Below are 18,094 nucleotides of genomic sequence, written 5' to 3'. Positions count from 1 at the left end.
ACTAAAAGGTGATTGTTAAGGAGCGGGGCTGGGAAGCCGGCCGTGGCGTCCTTAACCTCTTTCGGACCAGCCGCCGCAGTTTTACCTCGACAGTTTGGCTCGACTGGGCAAATCGACGTTACCTTATGTCGCTTCGCCTTTTGGCCACTAGGGGCGCGCGTGCGATCGCTCGGGACAGAGCGAGAACCGGGATCTGTGTGTGTAAACACAAAAATCCCGGTTCTTTCAGGGGAATAGAGACAGATCGTGTGTTCATACTAAGTAGGAACACCGATCTCTCTCCTCCTAGACAGTCCCCTCCCCCCACAGTTAGAACACACATTAGGGAACACAGGTAACCCCTTGATCGTCCCCTAGTGTTAACCCCTTCCCTGCCAGTGACATTTATACAGTAATCAGTGCATTTTTATAGCACTGTTCGCTGTATAATTGTCAATGGTACCAAAAATGTGTCAAAAGTGTCCAATTTGTCCACCGCAATATCGCAGTCCCGATAAAAATCACAGATCGCTGCCATTACTAGTAAAAAAATAATAATAAAAATGCCATAAATCTGTCCCCTATTTTGTACACGCTATAACTTTTGCGCAAACCAATCAAGATACGCTTATTGTGATTTTTTTACCAAAAATATAAAGAAGAATACATATCAGCCTAAACTGAGGAAAAAATTAGTCTTTTTACAAAAAAAGTGGGATATTTTTTATAGCAAAAAGTTAAAGATATTGTGTTTTTTTCAAAATTGTCGCTCTTCTTTTATTTACAGCGCAAAAAATAAAAACCGCAGAGGTGATCAAATGCCACCAAAAGAAAGCTCTATTTGTGGGAAAAAAGGACATCAATTTTGTTTTGGTACAGCGTCGCAGGACCGCACAATTGTCAGTTAAAGCGACGCAGTGGCGTTCGCAAAAAATGGCCTGGTCATTGCGCAGCCAAATCTTCCTGAAGTGGTTAACAACCAATGGGCTTTCCCGTTGACAGCTGAATTTAAATAAAAAACATTTGCCGGTAAAAAAATAGTAAAAAAAAAAATGGCCACGCCAAAGTTAAAAAAAAACAGCATGGGGTCCCCCCCCAAAATCCATACCAGACATTTATCCAAGCATGCAGCCTGGCCACTCAGAAAAGAGGGGGATGATTGAGCGCCCCCCCTGAACCATACCAGGCCACATGCCCTCAACATGGAGGGGTGGATGCTTCGTGGGGGTCTGCGGGCAGGGGGCTTATGGGAATCCCCTGATCCCTTTACCTATTCACCAAAAAAGTGTCAAAGTGTAATAAAATCACAGAGACAGTTTTTGACTATTTTTTGGTGAATGAGTAGGGGTATTATATACCCCATACTCATTCACATGGGGGCTGGGATCTGGGGGCCCCCTTGTTAAAGGGGGGTTCCAGATTCCGATAAGCCCCCTACCCGCATACCCCTACAACCACAATAACAAACATGTTATACTTACCTGCTCTATACAGTTGGTTTTGCACAGAGCAGCCCGGATCCTCCTCTTCTCGAGTCCCTCTTTGCTGCTCCTAGCCCCTTCCTCCTTTGAGTGCCCCTCAGCCAGCAGCTTGCTACAGGGGGCATCCAAGCTGAGTCAGAGCTCTGTGTATCTATTTTGAGTCTCTCCTGTCCCCACCCCCTCTCTCCTCTGATTGGCTGACTGACTTTGATTGACAGCCACTGGAGCCAATGGTGCCGCTGCTCTGTCTCAGCCAATCAGGAGGAGTGTCCTGGATGGCTGAGGGGATCGTGGACATAGCTAGAGAGAGAAGGAGCTCAGGTAGGTAATAAGGGTGGTGCTGGGGGGGGGGGCTGCTACACACAGAAGGTTTATTATCTTAATGCATGGAATGCATTAAGATAAAAAAAACTTTCTGCCTTTACAACTCTTAACTTTTCCCCTGTTCGGGAGTTTTGCTGTGAACTGAACAGGGGGGTGTTTAGCCCATCTCTACGACACATCTTTTTCATCTACAATATACTTCTGCTATACATAGACAATATAGCAGCTATAGGTTACACATTTTTCTTTTTTCATTAAAGTAAAAAGCATGTTATACTTACCTGCTCTGTAAAATAGTTTTGCACAGAGCAACCCCTATCATCCTCTTCTCCGGCCCCCGATGCTCCAGCCCCCCTCCCCCCCGAAAAGCAGGGCTGTGGCTAAGGGGGTACCACTGGTCCTCCTGTACAGGGCCTGGGCAAGCAGGGCGGTCCGGGCAGCCTGTTGAATCTGATGTGGGCAGGAAGGGTGATCGGCATGGCGGGGGGGGGGCAGTTACTGAAACCAATCCCCTGTATGGCTCTCTCTGCAGCAGCTGAAAGCTGGTTTCTTCTCTTCTCCCTCCCACCAGTTTTCAGCTGCTCCAGATTGAGCCATGCTGGGGATGGGTTCCAGCAATTGCCCTCCCGCCACAACAATCACCCTCCCTGTGCGCCATACATTACCCAAAGGTGCTGCTGGTTTCTCTCCTCTCCTTCCCACTGTCAGATGCAAGCACACTATAGGATCCTTCAGGATGGAGAGTGAAGAAAGGGTCAAGTAGATATGTCATATTTACCACCCCCTTCCTTTCCTGAATGAACACAATGAGTGATTGGTACCGATCACTCGCTTTATTCATTCATAACCAAAGCATAGTTAATTGTGTTTAATTAGGGGGAGGGCCCTATCAGGTTGGCTGTATTTTGCCCCATGGTTTCTGACAGTAACCCTGATGATGAGTGCCCCTAAAGCAAGCTGCTTGCCCAGCTGTTGTCAATCACAGCCAGTGAGGAGGGGGCACGGGAAGGACACACAGAGTAAACCTTGGCCCCTTCCCCTGCACCTACTCACTGGCTGTGATTGTCAGCAGCAGGAGCCAATGGTTCCCACTGGTGTTTCTGAGCCAATGAGGAGGGAGAGGGATAAGAGAGCCTCTGCTCTAATGCACATGGCAGGATCGAGATTGGGCTCAGGTAACTACAAGAGAGAGCTGCATGCAGAAGGTTTTTCACCTTAATTGCAGAGAATGTATTAGGATAAAAAAACCTTCTGCTTTTAAAACAACTTTAATAAGAATGTAAATTGTATGCAGGCGGTGTCTAGATCTTCAACGTGTTTTGCGATCATGTAACATCAGGAGTATATAGCACATGGCACAGATATGTTATTAAAACAATAAATACATCAAATAGTTAAATAAGCATAAACATTAAATATATACCACATAGTTGTATTTACAATGCACTCTCACATGGTGTTCACATCACTCCAGGAACCTATGAAATGCCACCAACCATAATGGCCACCATCTTTGCAAGTGTACTAGGTTGTGACACTCTGACAATGGCAGCTGAAGTGGTATAGAACCAGAGCTTAGTACAAAGACAGCAGGGAATTACAGATATGGGGACAGGCCAAAGGTAAGGGCAGACAGCAAACAAGTGGAGTCAAAATACAAGCCAAAGTTGATAACCAGAGAAACAGAAGTGCTGGAGTACATGAACGATTACAGACTAGATCTTTGGGCTTGGAAATTAACCCATTGTTTTGGCAACGGTGTTGGTCTAAGAACAGCTATAAAATGAGTTTGATTGACAGGCTGGGTGGGAACTGGCCATGCAGGTGCTATATCAACCAGTAGGTCAAAGTCTGTGATGCCTATACCTCCCAGTCCTGGAACAAAGCAGGCTGTAGCAAAACAGGCAACATTACATAGTGAGAGATCCATGAGTAGCAGATCAGATTTGCTGATCCAAAGAGATCCAAAGCGCAAGCCAATTTTTGAGTTGTACTTTTTTCTTAAACCTTTGTACACCAGCCTTAACTCTTACAACCTCTGGCAGAGCTAACCTGCTGATGCCCACCCTCTTTTTATAAAAGTTCTCAATAGCTGCAACAAGCACTATGTACCTTCTATGTACTGAGCTCAACACAGCAAGGGATAAATGGCGCATAAGGGATAAAGCACCACTATGTCCACTGTTGTTGGAAACAATATAGGCAAAACAAATGAAAAGTCCCAACAATGGTAAGGAGAAATGTCCAAATAAACTCACTGTGATATTGTCAAGGTCACCTGAGTCCAGGTGACAGATGCACCCCGTGGGGGTCTGGAGTGCACCGCAAGGTAGAGGACCCTACGGCTGACTGCTGCGGATGAAGCCCTGGGTGGTCCAGGAAAGCAGGTACTCTGGAGCACCACTGGGAGCTAGAGCATGAGATTTCCCAGGGCGCGGAATCTAAGAGCCAGCGGTTGTTCACCAGGGCCCCTGATGGTGGGGATTGACTTTGCTGCAGTCTGGCTCCAGGTCACGGCCCCCAGGGTCTCCCAACTCACGCTCACAGTACAGTACAGGAAGGTAGAGAGGAAGCAGTAGACTGCGATAACAAAGGATAGTCAGGAAATAAGCCAAAAGGTCAGGGCAACAAGCAGATAGTCAAGGAACACGCCAAAGGTCGGGATATAAAGCAGACGATGACAGTCAAGGACAAGCCATGGTCGGTGAACAGGATCAGATGTAGGGCACAGAGCAATGAGTATACGGAAGCCAAAACACTCAATATTGATCAGCAGAGCTGGCTGCAGTGCACAGGTCAATATAGAGTTCCCTGATAGGGGCCGGGGTGGAGCCATGCTTTGAGGAGAGATTACTTAAGCAGCCAGGTGAGACTGGCAGGCCTCTTAATCTGAACACATGGAGAGGTACGTAAGCTGAGAGACAAACATTACTGCATAACTATGACAGATATGTAATAACAAAGTCCATAACACAAGGCAACTCAACCCAAGAGAAAGAAGCAGTCTCTGGATAAAAAGCAGTAAAAGAGGGAGCGCCATCTAAGTGTAGTATAAAAGAAGTTTATATTATTTAAAAACAGACAATTGGCAACTCACTGCAGGATAGCCTGAGAAAGGAGCAGGATGCTCCGAAACGCGTAGCCACACCCCCTACAGCCAGGACTGTCCCAGTGTGACGTTTCTTCCACTACTGCGCCCCTCGTGCACTCCAGGGTGGTTCAGGACTCTTCCGGTTTTATCAGTCAGCATTCTCTCACCAGAGTCGAGGCTGTAGGATCCACAAAGCCGGAGATCCAGTCACCGAGATGTACAGCAGTTACCCTTGTTGATGAACAATTTTACTCTCACGCAGTGAGTCGCCAATTGTCTGTTTTTAAATAAATGGAAGCTCTTCTATACTACACTTAGTTTGCGCTCCCTCTTTCACTACTACTGATGTCCTTAACAAACTCTCATCCACTGGAATAGGGGCCTTGCCTCTTGTACGTCTCCCATCACCCACCAAAGGTAAGAGGTGCAAAGCTAGAGGAGATTGTCAAGAAACACCAGTAGAGCAATAGTAATTGGTTTCACCAGTTTCCAGAGCTATATGGCCATTTTCGAAACTGAGCTGCCAAGTTAACCACACTATACTCCCACACATATGGCGTAGGGATTTCATATATTCTTATTATATCTCATTGCAGAGGCATGCTGATTCCCACTCTACTTTACAACAAGCAATCAGACTAGCTGGGACGATGTGACAGATGTGGAAGATCCCATGAGAATGAATGTCACTTTACTGCTGAGGAGCTTAATTGAGCATGAGTCAAACATACTTAAGCTGAAGCCACAAATTCCAAAGAAGAAGAAACACACTGAAGTGTTTGTTTGCTGATGCTGTCATGATGCAGCGGAGATGTGTTGTATCCCGTTTGCTCAAGTCATCACTGCCAGCTTGGCATCATACTGATCCGCCAGTTGGTCAATTGCTTACAGCTGAAGCTAATTTGCCATTGACAACTTCCAGCCGCCTACAGTAGGCGAGGAGAATTGTAGACATTCATTACGGGAGTCACACCCCGATAATTGCAGACAAATTAACATGCCCAGAGAATGGAAACTTTTTATTTTCTGTTGTTGCAGTTCATGTATTTTTGTTTAAAGGGAGCAGGAATAGACAACATCTTGGATCGGAACACCCCAAATTCCTAGGTGGACTGGGACAGAGCTGGCAATTATGGCAAGGAGTGCTCACTATTGGAGTATGCAAGTATAAAAGAAGCTAGGGGCTAAAAAAAGCTGGCCATAGATGGAATGAACAAAAATTAACAAATTCCTCCATCCACATGTAGCACCCTCCTAAATTGCTAGTTGTTAGGTAAATTTAGTTAGCTCCTCTGTAGGCAGAGGAGCAGGGGTTAATAGTTTAGGCGAGTGTGCAATGATTCACAGGCTGTGGCTCTGTTACCTCTCCCTGTATTCTGTAACTCACTAGAGGTTTCCAGAACACAGTGGGTGGGAGGGACAGAGGCTGCAGCCTGAATATTCATAGGCCTTCCACCAATCCCTGGGGAGGTGGACCCAGAAGGTGGGAAAGCAACCCATAAATAATCTAAAGCCTGGTAGTCTGGGAGCAGAGTCCAGGGTCCAGCAATCTGAAGGCAACCCCTTGTGCTGGGGGCAGAGAGAGAGAGATGGAAGAGAAGTCAGAGGTCCTTTGTGGAAGACATCAGGCCTCAGCTGGGCTCAGCTGGGAGGCTTACTGAAGATTGAGGAAGCCTGAGTTATGTCCCATACACACAGTCCGAAAATCGGACGAAAAATACCGCTTTTGACGATAATTGGATCGTTAGTACAGAGTTTTCGAGAGCCGATCATGACAATTCATCTGATATTATTAGGTCGGACAAGCGTGAAAATTTTCCTCGTACGATACCAGACCGTGAGTTTTTCATTTAGTCAGTACAGTTGTCGTCCGAAAATACATTACAAATACATTACAACACATGACATCACTTCCGATTTTTTTTTTCTGTTGTACGAGAATTTTCGTGACTTTAGTAACCTATTCAATTTCTACTTGCGACTATTAAGCGAAAAAAATCGTACGATATTCGGATCGTGTGCACGGGCCATTAGAGGCAAAATATCTGGGGTCAGGAAGCTTCCCATGTGTTACTGAGTGAGTAATTAATCCAGCCATACTTTCAAGAGAGGTGACTGCAGAGTGCAATACCCCACCAGTCCAGGTGCAGCCAGGGGCAAGTACAAAGTGGCCAATGACACACCAACTCTCAGTAACTGAACTATTGCAGCCAGTGGCAGTGCAAGACAGAAGCGTTGGACTACTACTTCATTAGTACTGCATTTTTAAGACTAATTAGGTTTAAGCTGGAATTTTCCTTGTCAAAAGAAGTTTATTGAGTATACAATATTATAAAGATACATAAAGTAAGTTTACAAGGATCTATAAAGTAAGCTCATTGTTTTACAGTAGGGTTTATATAGGTAAATATCATGAAATTTCAAATATTAAACATTGGGTTCACGTAAACCTAAATTAAAGATATATATCATTTCCTTAGTTACTTTTGTAGGTATTTAAATGATTTATACCTACTATACATATTGTTTACAGGTAGAGTGTATATAGGTCAAATAAATTCTGATAATGAGCTTTAATCGTAAGGTGGAGAAAAGGAAAGAGAAAGAAGAAAAAGGGTAGAAAGGTAGAGGTATGGTCCACAAGGTTGTCCCGCTCGTCAGTTTATTATTCTTTTTAGTTCTCTTTGAAGCCTTAGAATGAGTGTCTCTGTAAGTCATTTAATCTGTTACCATAGCAACAGGACAGAGTCATTGAAGTTTGACAGGAACTGTTGTTTTATCCAAGAATGCCAAAGTTTTTCAAATTTTGGAATTTGATTTTGATCGATGGCTACCATCTTAGCATGGGACATTGTATTATTCATTCTGTGAATTGTTTCTGCTAGTACCAATGTAGGAGATTTCCATGCCTTGGCCACTGTTTGTTTTGCAGCCGTTATTAGTTGGATCATAAGTTTGAATTGAGAGAGTGTTAACCATTCCGGTTTTAGATTAAGTAAAGTTATATATGGATCTGGTTGTATTATTTTTTTAAATATTTTAGATGCAATCACGAAGACTTCCTTCCAGAAGGTTTGGATTACTGGGCACGTCCACCATATGTGTAAATGTGTGCCTATTTCTGGGCATCCTCGAAAACAAAGAGCTGAGGTATTAGGTGAATTTTTTGCCACTCTAGCGGGTACAAGGCACCAGCGAGTTAGGACTTTATAATTTGTCTCCAGTGCTAAGATGTTGGGTGAAGATGACTTAGATGTGAGCCATATGTTAGACCAGTCCGTGTCTTCTAAAGTTCGTCCCAGGTCCTCCTCCCACCTCTGAACGTAAGAGGGTCTATTAAGATTTGCTACTCCATATAATTGATTATAAAGTGATGAAATTGTACCTTTAGCAAATGGATCTTTTGTACAGATTGATTCAAAAATGGATAATTGGGATAATGGTGTATCCCCCTTTAGGAATGGTGTATAGAAATTTTTGATTTGGAGATATCTAAATATCTCAGAGTTTGGTAGATCATATTTTTCTCTAAGCGATGGGAATGAAAGGAATGATTTAGATGCTATGAAGTCATTTAGTGTCTGAATGCCTGATGTTGTCCAAGCTTTAAAAGAATTTGGGTATAAGCTGGAATTTTCAACCACTTCCCATCCCGCCCATAGTCATATGACGTCCGCAAGGTGGCTCTCCCATCCCGGGTAGGATCTTCCATTCTATTACTAGAGTAGGAGCCACTAATTCGGGGTACTTTGTCGCAGTAAGTGGCCTTAGCACTATATGACCATATAGTGTGACCAATCCCCCGTATTTTTTGAATATGTTCAGGTGTTTTTAACTAGCCCTGCAGGAAATGTCATTCTTGTATGTGTGCGCTGTAAAATATTTTGTACTGTAAACATACAGATCCACGTCTTGTCAGGGGAAAGGAGACAGATCGTGTGTTCCTAGTATATGGGAAACACCGATTGGTCCCCTCCACCAGTCAGTCCCACCCTCCCCACAGTTAGAACACAAAGTCAGGGAACACATTTAAGCCCTTGATCGCCCCCTAGTGTTAACCTCTTCCCTGCCAGTGACATTTATACAGTAATTAGTGGCTATTTATAGCTCTGATCGCTGTATAAATGACAATGGTTTAAAAAAGTGTCAAAAGATCTGTCCATCACAATGTCGCAGTCCCGATAAAAATCGCAGATCATCACCATTACTAGTAAAAAAGGTAAGTTAGTTACCAAATATATGTAGAAGAATACATATCGGCCTAAACTAAAGAAAAAAATATTTAAAAAAAAAATACATTTGGGATATTTATTATAGCAAAAAGTAAAAAATATTGTGTTTTTTTTTCAAAATTGTTGGTCTTTTTTTGTTTATAGTGCAAAAAATAAAAACCGCAGAGGTGATCAAATACCACCAAAAGAAAGCTCTATTTGTGTGGAAAAAATTATTGAAATTTCTTTTGGGTACAGTGTTGCATGACCGTGCAATTGTCATTCAAAATGTTACAGTGCTGAAAGCTGAAAATTGGCCTGGGCAGGAAAGGGGGTGAAAGTGCCTAGTATTGAAGTGGTTAAACAAAGCAAACCTTCCCCTAAGGAATTCACGTGACCGTGACGACATGCGATGGGTGGAGCCAGGTGATGTTGCCGAAACGGGAAGTAAAGCGGGAGCAACGGGCTCCTCTGTTTGTAATACAAGCAATTCTGAGTCTATTCCTTGCTTTAATGTAAGTGCAATATGTTGTAATAAACAGAGATTTGCATTAATATACTACTCTATGAGGTTATCCTGTGTTGTGTGAGTTCTCCCTTAGAACTGATATAGTGGTTTTAAAAGGCCATACACCTAAATCGTGAATAAGTCTGTGAAATCAAAGGAACAAAAGGAAACAAGGAGGAGGATCACAAACGAGTTTGGTTATGCACCCCTAAGTGTGGAAAGCGTGGATTGACCTGGGATTAATAGGTCAAACCTGAAAGTGTGTGCATTTATGAATGGCGGTGGGAGTCACCCCATATGAATTATAAGGATTGGCATGAAGTGTGGATCGCCATATATGAACTTTTCACCATTACATGATAAAAAGGACTGATAAAGAGATTAGTTTTTATATATTGAAGTCACTATCATTTATAGCACAAGAGCACTCCTTCACTATTATATCACATAAGGAAAAGGGATACAATGAGGCGAGTGGTGTTTATTTAAAGTCATTGTAATGTAAAGAAATAATTATTTGAGTGGAATTCATGTGGATTTATGTATTAGATGGCTGATGACTAAGCGCTAACATTTGTCAGGAACGTGCCTACCTTTTTATCCCCTGCTCCATCTGTCAACCACTTTTCTTATGAAGCTTCAATAAAAGGATTTTTGGAAGTGCAGCCATCCAGTGGTGTTGCTATGGGGGTGCGGGGGGTGCAGGCAGGCACCGGGTGACACCCGCCAGAGGGGTAACACCGGGGCCGCCGCTAAACACTTTAGCTAACACTCCCCAGCTGTCACTCAGGGTCCGATCTCCAATATCTCCCGAGGCAGCCGGAGTAGGTGGGCGGAGCTGGGGGTGTGGCCGCCTCATCCACTCCTCCCACAGACCCGTTCACGCTGATCCCACAGCTGAAGGAGATAGAGGTGAGGACACAGCAGCCCCTCCCACCCGCTGGGGTCTTCATCTGCAAGCATGAGGTATGCTATAAGTTACTGCACAGCACACTGTCACTACATAAAGTCCAAACCTGCCTTGTACCACCCCAACCTGCCCTGTACCACCCCTAACCTGCCTTGTACCACCCCCAACCTGCCCTGTGCCACCCCAACCTGCCCTGTATCACCCCCAACCTGCCCTGTGCCACTCCAACCTGCCCTGTGCCACCCCAACCTGCCCTGTACCACCCCAACCTACCCTGTACCACCCCCAACCTGCCCTGTGACACCCTAACCTGCCCTGTACCACCCCAAACTGCCACTATACCACTCTATACTACCCTAACCTGCCCTATACCATCCCAACCTGCCACTATACCACCCCAAACTACCCTAACCTGTCACTATACCCCCCTATACTATCATTTACAGGGGCCAGTTTGGGGTGTGCCCTGTGACCGTACGCTGCCTGCAGGGTGCTAGGCAGCCTAGACAGGAGGGGGGTGACACCATGTTTTACTGCACCAGGTGACACCAACCCTAGTGATGCCACTGCAGCCATCCAGAAACATTTTCTTACACAGCATGCGAGCTGGGCTAGCACCTGACTAGTGTGTGTGAGGATTAACCAGAGACTTACTCACCTAGAGTGTTTTTTCTTGTTTCTTTAACAAATACATTAGATATAGGACAAGGAGCAGATTTTAGCCCCCTAGATCACAGTTAGGTAGTGCATTTGTAAGAGGTTATTAATAAAAGGGTTATGTCTCCCCTGGGGCTGCATAGCAACAACCTACCCTCTCTTTCAACTTATTTTCTTCAGGGGTCCTGCATTGGAGGTCCTGCCTCTTTACCCTGCCTTCTGGTCACCCATCTACCCTGAGCTCCCGGGGGGAACCTCTGCTGTGATTCTTGAGATCTAGAGATCTAGATGTCACCTTTTTTCATTTTCACCATGTAGTTTTGATCTCAACCTAAGTAACTTTCTTGTGAGTATATATTTGGACCTTATCTACGGAAATTGATGTACTGCCCTATATAACCTACCTTTTTGTTTATTATGAACTGCTGAACAAACTTTAATTTATCTGCATACTGACATGGTTTTTTTCATAGATGCACATACAAACCAACTATGGCTGGCTCCTGATGTAGTGGGCATTGTCCCGCGAAATGCATAGAGATTAATGTTCCTGCAAATGAATAATGATTTTGGCATCTAGAAAGTACATTAGTGAAACAGTGTTTTTCTTTCTACACAAATAATATGAACGTGTGTATATGTGTTTTTTTTGTAAATTGAAATAAATTTTGTATTTTTATACACCTGTTGCACCATTTTACTTTAGCACCACTCAAAAGGTCCCTTGGGCGAATTGTCGTTTTGGTTCCTTTAACATGTGAACAGATCCCCTGCCCAGTCGGAGCAGAATGGGGCAGATGTCAGTTTGCAACTCCATGCCATTCAGTTTTTTTTGTAAAAAATTAACTCATTTTGGATCTATAGGCTGCTGGATGTAAAATAAAAAATTACTTTAACCAATAATGGACCTGAAAGGGTTACTAAACACTCGTTTTTTTTCTTAATAAAAAAAATTTCATACCTACCTCCTCTGTGCAGTTGGTTTTGCACAGAGTGGGCCCGATCCCCCTCTTCAGGGGTCCCTCAGCAGCGCTGGTGCCTCCTCCTCTTCTCGAGTGCCCCGTCGGAGAAGCGCTCTCCTTCGGGACACTACAGTGGGCGCGCTCCCACGTCCTGCTGCTGCGTCTATTAACAGAGACAGCAGGGCTAGGCCCCGCCCCTTGTGCCCACCTCATTGGATTTGATAGCAGGAGCCAATGGCTGCGCTGCTATCAATCTATCCAATCAGGACACGAGACACCAGCCGGAGCTGATGTGCTCATTCTCATTGCGGGACTTACAAGGCTCAGATAAGTAAAAGGGGGGTTCTTGGGGGCTGCTGCATGACAGGAGGTTTTTCACCTTAATGCATAGAATACATTAATGTGAAAAACCTTGAGAGTTTACAACCCCTTTAAGCATGCTATTTGTTCACAAAGTACACAAGGTATACATAGAACTCACTTTCCCTCCCCTCTCCTGTCACTTCCCCCGTCCTTTTAGGCTGGGTTCACACATGTGCGGTGCGAATTGAAGCTTCGTTTTCACAGCTAATTGACAAAGTATTTGTTCAGAGTTTCATGTCAGTTTTTGATGAGGTCAGGATTTTATCCTTTTCACAACAGAATGCATCTGTGAATCAGATGCGTTCCCATACAAGATAATGTGCTTGCAATTCGCACCGCAATGCCCAGAAAACGCACACTTTTTTGAGGCAATGCGGAGTGCGAATGCAACGCACATATGTGAACCAGTCTCATTCAAATGAACGTATTTTTAAAATGTCATGCGAATTAGATGTGAACCTAGCCTAAAAGTCAATGGAAAATGCTGTATAAACACAAAAGTCGGCTCTAGCCACTGCTGTCAAAGACAAACCTTTCTGATTGATGTTTGTAAACACAGTTCAGTAACATGATTTAGAGATACAAAGTAACATTATCACTTTTTTGATGTATGTACTTCTACTTTTATTCATTTGCAGAACTGAAGCTTCAATTTACATATAATGTCAGTGAAAGCAACGTGATAAATAAGAAAAATTTTTTTTTTTGTTCCTGCTTCCCCCCTTATTAAACCTTAGTTTATCCTAATCATCCTCGATTAACCACACACACACACACACTTTCCCCTTAGTTATTACTTTTTAGATTTTTTTTATTTCTATTTTTTAAACCATTAATATTTAATTTTATTCCTTTTATTTATTCTTTTTTTTTATTGTTACATAAAAAAAAAAAATTACAATTCAAAAAGAAAGACTTTTTTCTAAATAGCTTTGTGATACTTTGTATCATTATAAACAGTACAAACAGTATAAAATGTATATTTTTTTCTATAGTAACGAAGAAGAAAGAGCAGATTGAGTTTTTGCATCACTTTGCCTACTGATTGCATAGAAAATATTAATAATAATTTTTTTTCAAGCTGATATTATCAAAAAAAAAAACAAAAACTTGTTTGTTCTGAGAAAAATATGTGATAGTTTGGCCATACAATGTAATAGCAGAAATGTAAAAATTGCTGTGACCCAAAAAGAGTGCGAGAACTGTACTCGTTAAGATAAACTCAACAATAATAACTAATATAAGTAATATAAAAATATAATAAAAATAATACAAATAAAATATAAGCTTGTCATAAATACATAATATTTTTCCTTTTAGTGCAATATATATATATATATCTATATATATATAGATATATATAGATATATATCTATATATATCTATATATATATAGATAAATAATATACTATATATTATATATATATATATAGATATATATATATATCTATATATATAAATAATATTATGTGAGAGTTGCATGTCTGCATTTGCATGCAATTCACACTCCTACATCAGCATGCACATTGTTTCCTTTGCATTAATATTACATTATGATTATATTTTTGTGTATGTCCTTCATCTCTAACCTCGCACACACTGTGCTCACCTGCAGCCCTGCAGTCTAATTTTCCATGTAAATTAATGTTTACTCACGTCATAATAGCCACTTCAAAGCTTTATGTTGTCTCAATAGATATGAGATGGATTGTGAATTAAAAGGCTTCCTATTTAAATTTAAACAGGCAGATGCTAAAAGTACTGACTCTGAAATTACAGCTGGGCACATCCGGAATGATGATCAATAACAAGAATGGGGAAACTGAATGTGATTGAATAGGACAGAAAGAGGAAAAGTTGATGAAATAGAAATAGTAAATGCCGTGCTTTGCATGAAATAAATATATAACTCAATTGCAGGTTGCCTTTTCCTGTAACGGCACTCTTTAGAAGTGTGCAAAATCTTGTGGCACCCTAGTTTAAAATGACAATTTCCCTGGATAACCATCATGCGTTGGCACGGTGATGGGCGGTCAGCCGCCATCACTATAGCAAAGAATGCATCCCGGTCCTAAAGTATCATTGTTCGGTATGGTGCTGGCAGCTGGCATTCCAGCATCATGGCAAGTCATGATGCTGATCTAGGGCAAACTGGGTGCTGTGCTTGTGGCACCCTGGGAAAATCCAAAGGGCATCCCGGTTAAGAAGTTTCTCTGGGCAAGGTAGTTGGCCTGCTTGATACTGGGATTGTTTATGGAAAGTTGCATTTATAGACCCCTAGCAGGAGCCGCTAGAAGATTTGGGTCCTCTGTTCATCGCTGAGCCCTGTGCAGAGCACCACCCCTGCTGACACCACCACAGTAACTTGGCCAGGTAGTCTCCTGGCTGTCACACAAAAAAAAAATATGCACACACTTGTAAAATTTATGATTAAGTTGTATTAAGATCAAAGAATAGTATGACAGGCAAAGAATACAGTCAACTGAAACTATCTATAGATGAGGTAATACAGCAAAGGAATAATTCAACACAATACAGTACCCCTTTTAGACACGCCCACCCATCTTGCAGGACTGAAGATGGGAACGATAGCTCTGGGACTAGGAGATTTTCCCCAAGTAAGCGAAAAGGAGTAATAAACACACAAGGCTAACTCACTTAGAGACCCTTAATCAGAAGAGACTAAGTTTAGGCTTCAGGAAGGCTGACAAAGTTACTACTAAACCATAAGTATATGTTGGATTCATCTGCGGGCTAGTTGGGGCCCATATGTTGGTGCATAATGAAGGATGCAGTCTCTTCAAGAAGTAAACTGAATAATCTCTAAAGATGGTAAAGTAGTGAGCATAGTTCCCCTTTAATAGATGAAGTTGGTGTGGAATATCATTTTAAGAATATTGAATGGTATGAAAAAAATTACTTTAGTAGAAGTGGGAGGAATTGGTAGATGTATGTCCCTTTAAATGGAGAAGTTGAACTTGAGCGGCTATATCGTTCATTGGATGGCTTGAACTTGATTTAGGGTAGGTGCAGAGTTCTACCTAGCAGAGGATGATAGGGTTAACTCAGGTAATCTGCAGGCAGTACTTGTAGGAACAGATAAGAATGACAAACTGCAGCCTTGACAAAGGGGAGGTACTGTCATTTGACAGTACCCAAAGGGCTTCTGTCATACTTGATCTCCAGCTCCAGCCTTGACAAAGGGGAGGTACTTCTCCCAAAATACGTTGGTTTTACTAACCACCTGTGAACTGTGAATTTCCATAAACATTTATAATAACAACCTCAAGTGTGATTACCTTCCATACTGAGCGCACCTTTACACCCATCTGAAGCTATCTTGCCAAGTGTCTTTCTACCAGAGATGCAAAAGTTGAGATCTAACAAGGCTTACCCATGTAAGGAAAAGAAGTCCTAAAAGTCGCACATCACAGCAAAACCCTGCGAGGAGGTATATGGCAGCCTCAGCCCGAGCTCCAACCAGGCCACTTCCCTGTACGTGCTTCACTCTGCCCCTGGAACTCAATCATGGGGGAACCATTCCCCATGATCAAGCTGGGGCAGGCTCTGTCCTTGTCGGCACTCCTAGCGGTTTGTCACGCAGGAGGACCTGGTGAAGCCTTGAGTGGTACTTGTAATTTTTGTTGTGGGTCACAGTGAGGAAGGCTTACCCATGTCTTACCTTCATCATCTTTGTATCTCCCTGAAGGACAACACATCCCAGGTTACCTCCAGGGATACCAGACTGCACACTGGTCCAACGCTGTCACATATGCACCCCTCCTGTACCTTTTGTATTGAACTGTACTGTAATTGTGTTGTCCCCCTTATACATTGTAAAGCGCTGAGTAAACTGTTGGCGCTATACAAATCTCGTATAATAATAATAATAATAATGCACATTGGATCCTAACAAGCAGAAAATTACATATTTGGAGATATTTATATCTGATTGCCTCTCGGGGGATCAGGAAGGATTTTTTTCCCATGGCTGGAGCAAATTGGTTCATGCTTTGCTGGGGTTTTTAGCCTTCCTCAACTGTGGGACTAGGATTTTATGATTTTGTATTTTTTATTGATAGTTTTTATTTTTATTTTTTTCCCTTTTATTAGTTGAACTAGATGGACTTGTGTCTTTTTTCAACCAGAATAACTAAAAAACGATGTGACTATGGAAGCATTCTGTACACTAATGGTCTAAAGAAGGCCTCCAGTTTGCCATATTGCATTGAATTTTACAGAAAATTACAGCGGCTGCAGATTGAAAAGGAAAGGTAATTTTTTGTAACATTAAAAAACAATATGGCTTCTGTACCAATGATATATGCTGTATTATTTTTATTTGCTCTATTTTTATCCTTTAAAGTAGAGTTATCCTTTAAACCTGTAATGCCGATGCCTCCAGGCACTTTAAGAGGTGTAACGCTGACCTCTTGAGGGTGGCAAGATAGATCCATACCCCTCTGGCTACCCTGACCCTGAGAGTCCTCTGTCACCTCTGACACCCTGGGTTCAAACATTTTTTCCTTTAGACAATAATAATAATGATGTACACCAAAATGAGTTAAATCAACAAAGGTTTACTCAATAGGATAAATGGAGAGAGAAGCAAAGAACAAACTCAAGCTCAACTGCAACAAAAGTTATTTTTTATAAGGTATTACTAGTAGCAAAAATAACTCACCTTTATAGTTCAAATATTAGACAATGCACATTACATATCAGATAGGTGCATATAATGTCTATGTGAAAGAACTACAGGAGAGCAAAGGAATGACTATTTTAAGTACCAGACCCTTCTCTACAGCTTCCCCCACATAAAACTCAGCAAAGTGACAGATAAACAAATATAACGCCAGCAAACAGTAACTACAGCACAATTCAACCTGCTCTTTAAAGAGAGTTCTTTTGTGAAAAGCAGTTTTGATGATTTCAGCAACAATTCCCTAAGTGGGGACTGGGGAGGGAAGTAATGGTAGTCCAGTGTGGTTGTGTGAAAATCCAGTTAATCTTCAGCTAGCTTTTAAGTACTTAATTGCATCCAACAAATACTGACAATAGCAAATCAACCATGTCTTCTTGCTAAGATAGGGTAGCTGTTGAAATAGGTTATGTGTAGCAAATAAACCAAATTCCTTTTCTGAGCAACAAGAATTGCAATTGAATTCACAGTGATCACTGACTTAACGATATTAGGATTTGTGGAACTACAAGCAACAGCAGATCAATGAATGGCATGGATGTCTGTGTATAGTGTCCATAGGATACTGGAGCAAATCTTGGCACTAAAGATGGCAAAGAGTGTAGGAAATAAAGATGTCTATGCACAGTGTCTGTTAAATTGGGCAATCATCCGCTCACCACACCAGAACAGGAGATGTGGATGACAATGATCAGGAAGATGATGACTCTGATGATGATGATCCCTCAACTGTATGGCTCAAGGGACGACCTCGGGCCTCCGCTGCACCGCTCCGCGGCTCACACCGATCTGATCACTCCACAGGGTGGATTTGACAGGAACGACATCCAGGCCAGATGGTGCCAAGAAATCTTCTGGGCAAATCTGTTCAAGTAGGCCACAACAGCCGCAGCTCCTCAGCAGCAG

The sequence above is a fragment of the Aquarana catesbeiana genome, linkage group LG11 (assembly GCF_042186555.1).
Source record: "Aquarana catesbeiana isolate 2022-GZ linkage group LG11, ASM4218655v1, whole genome shotgun sequence".
Classification (NCBI taxonomy): domain Eukaryota; kingdom Metazoa; phylum Chordata; class Amphibia; order Anura; family Ranidae; genus Aquarana; species Aquarana catesbeiana.
The sequence above is the reverse complement of the archived record's forward strand: the minus strand, read 5'-3'. Positions refer to the sequence as shown.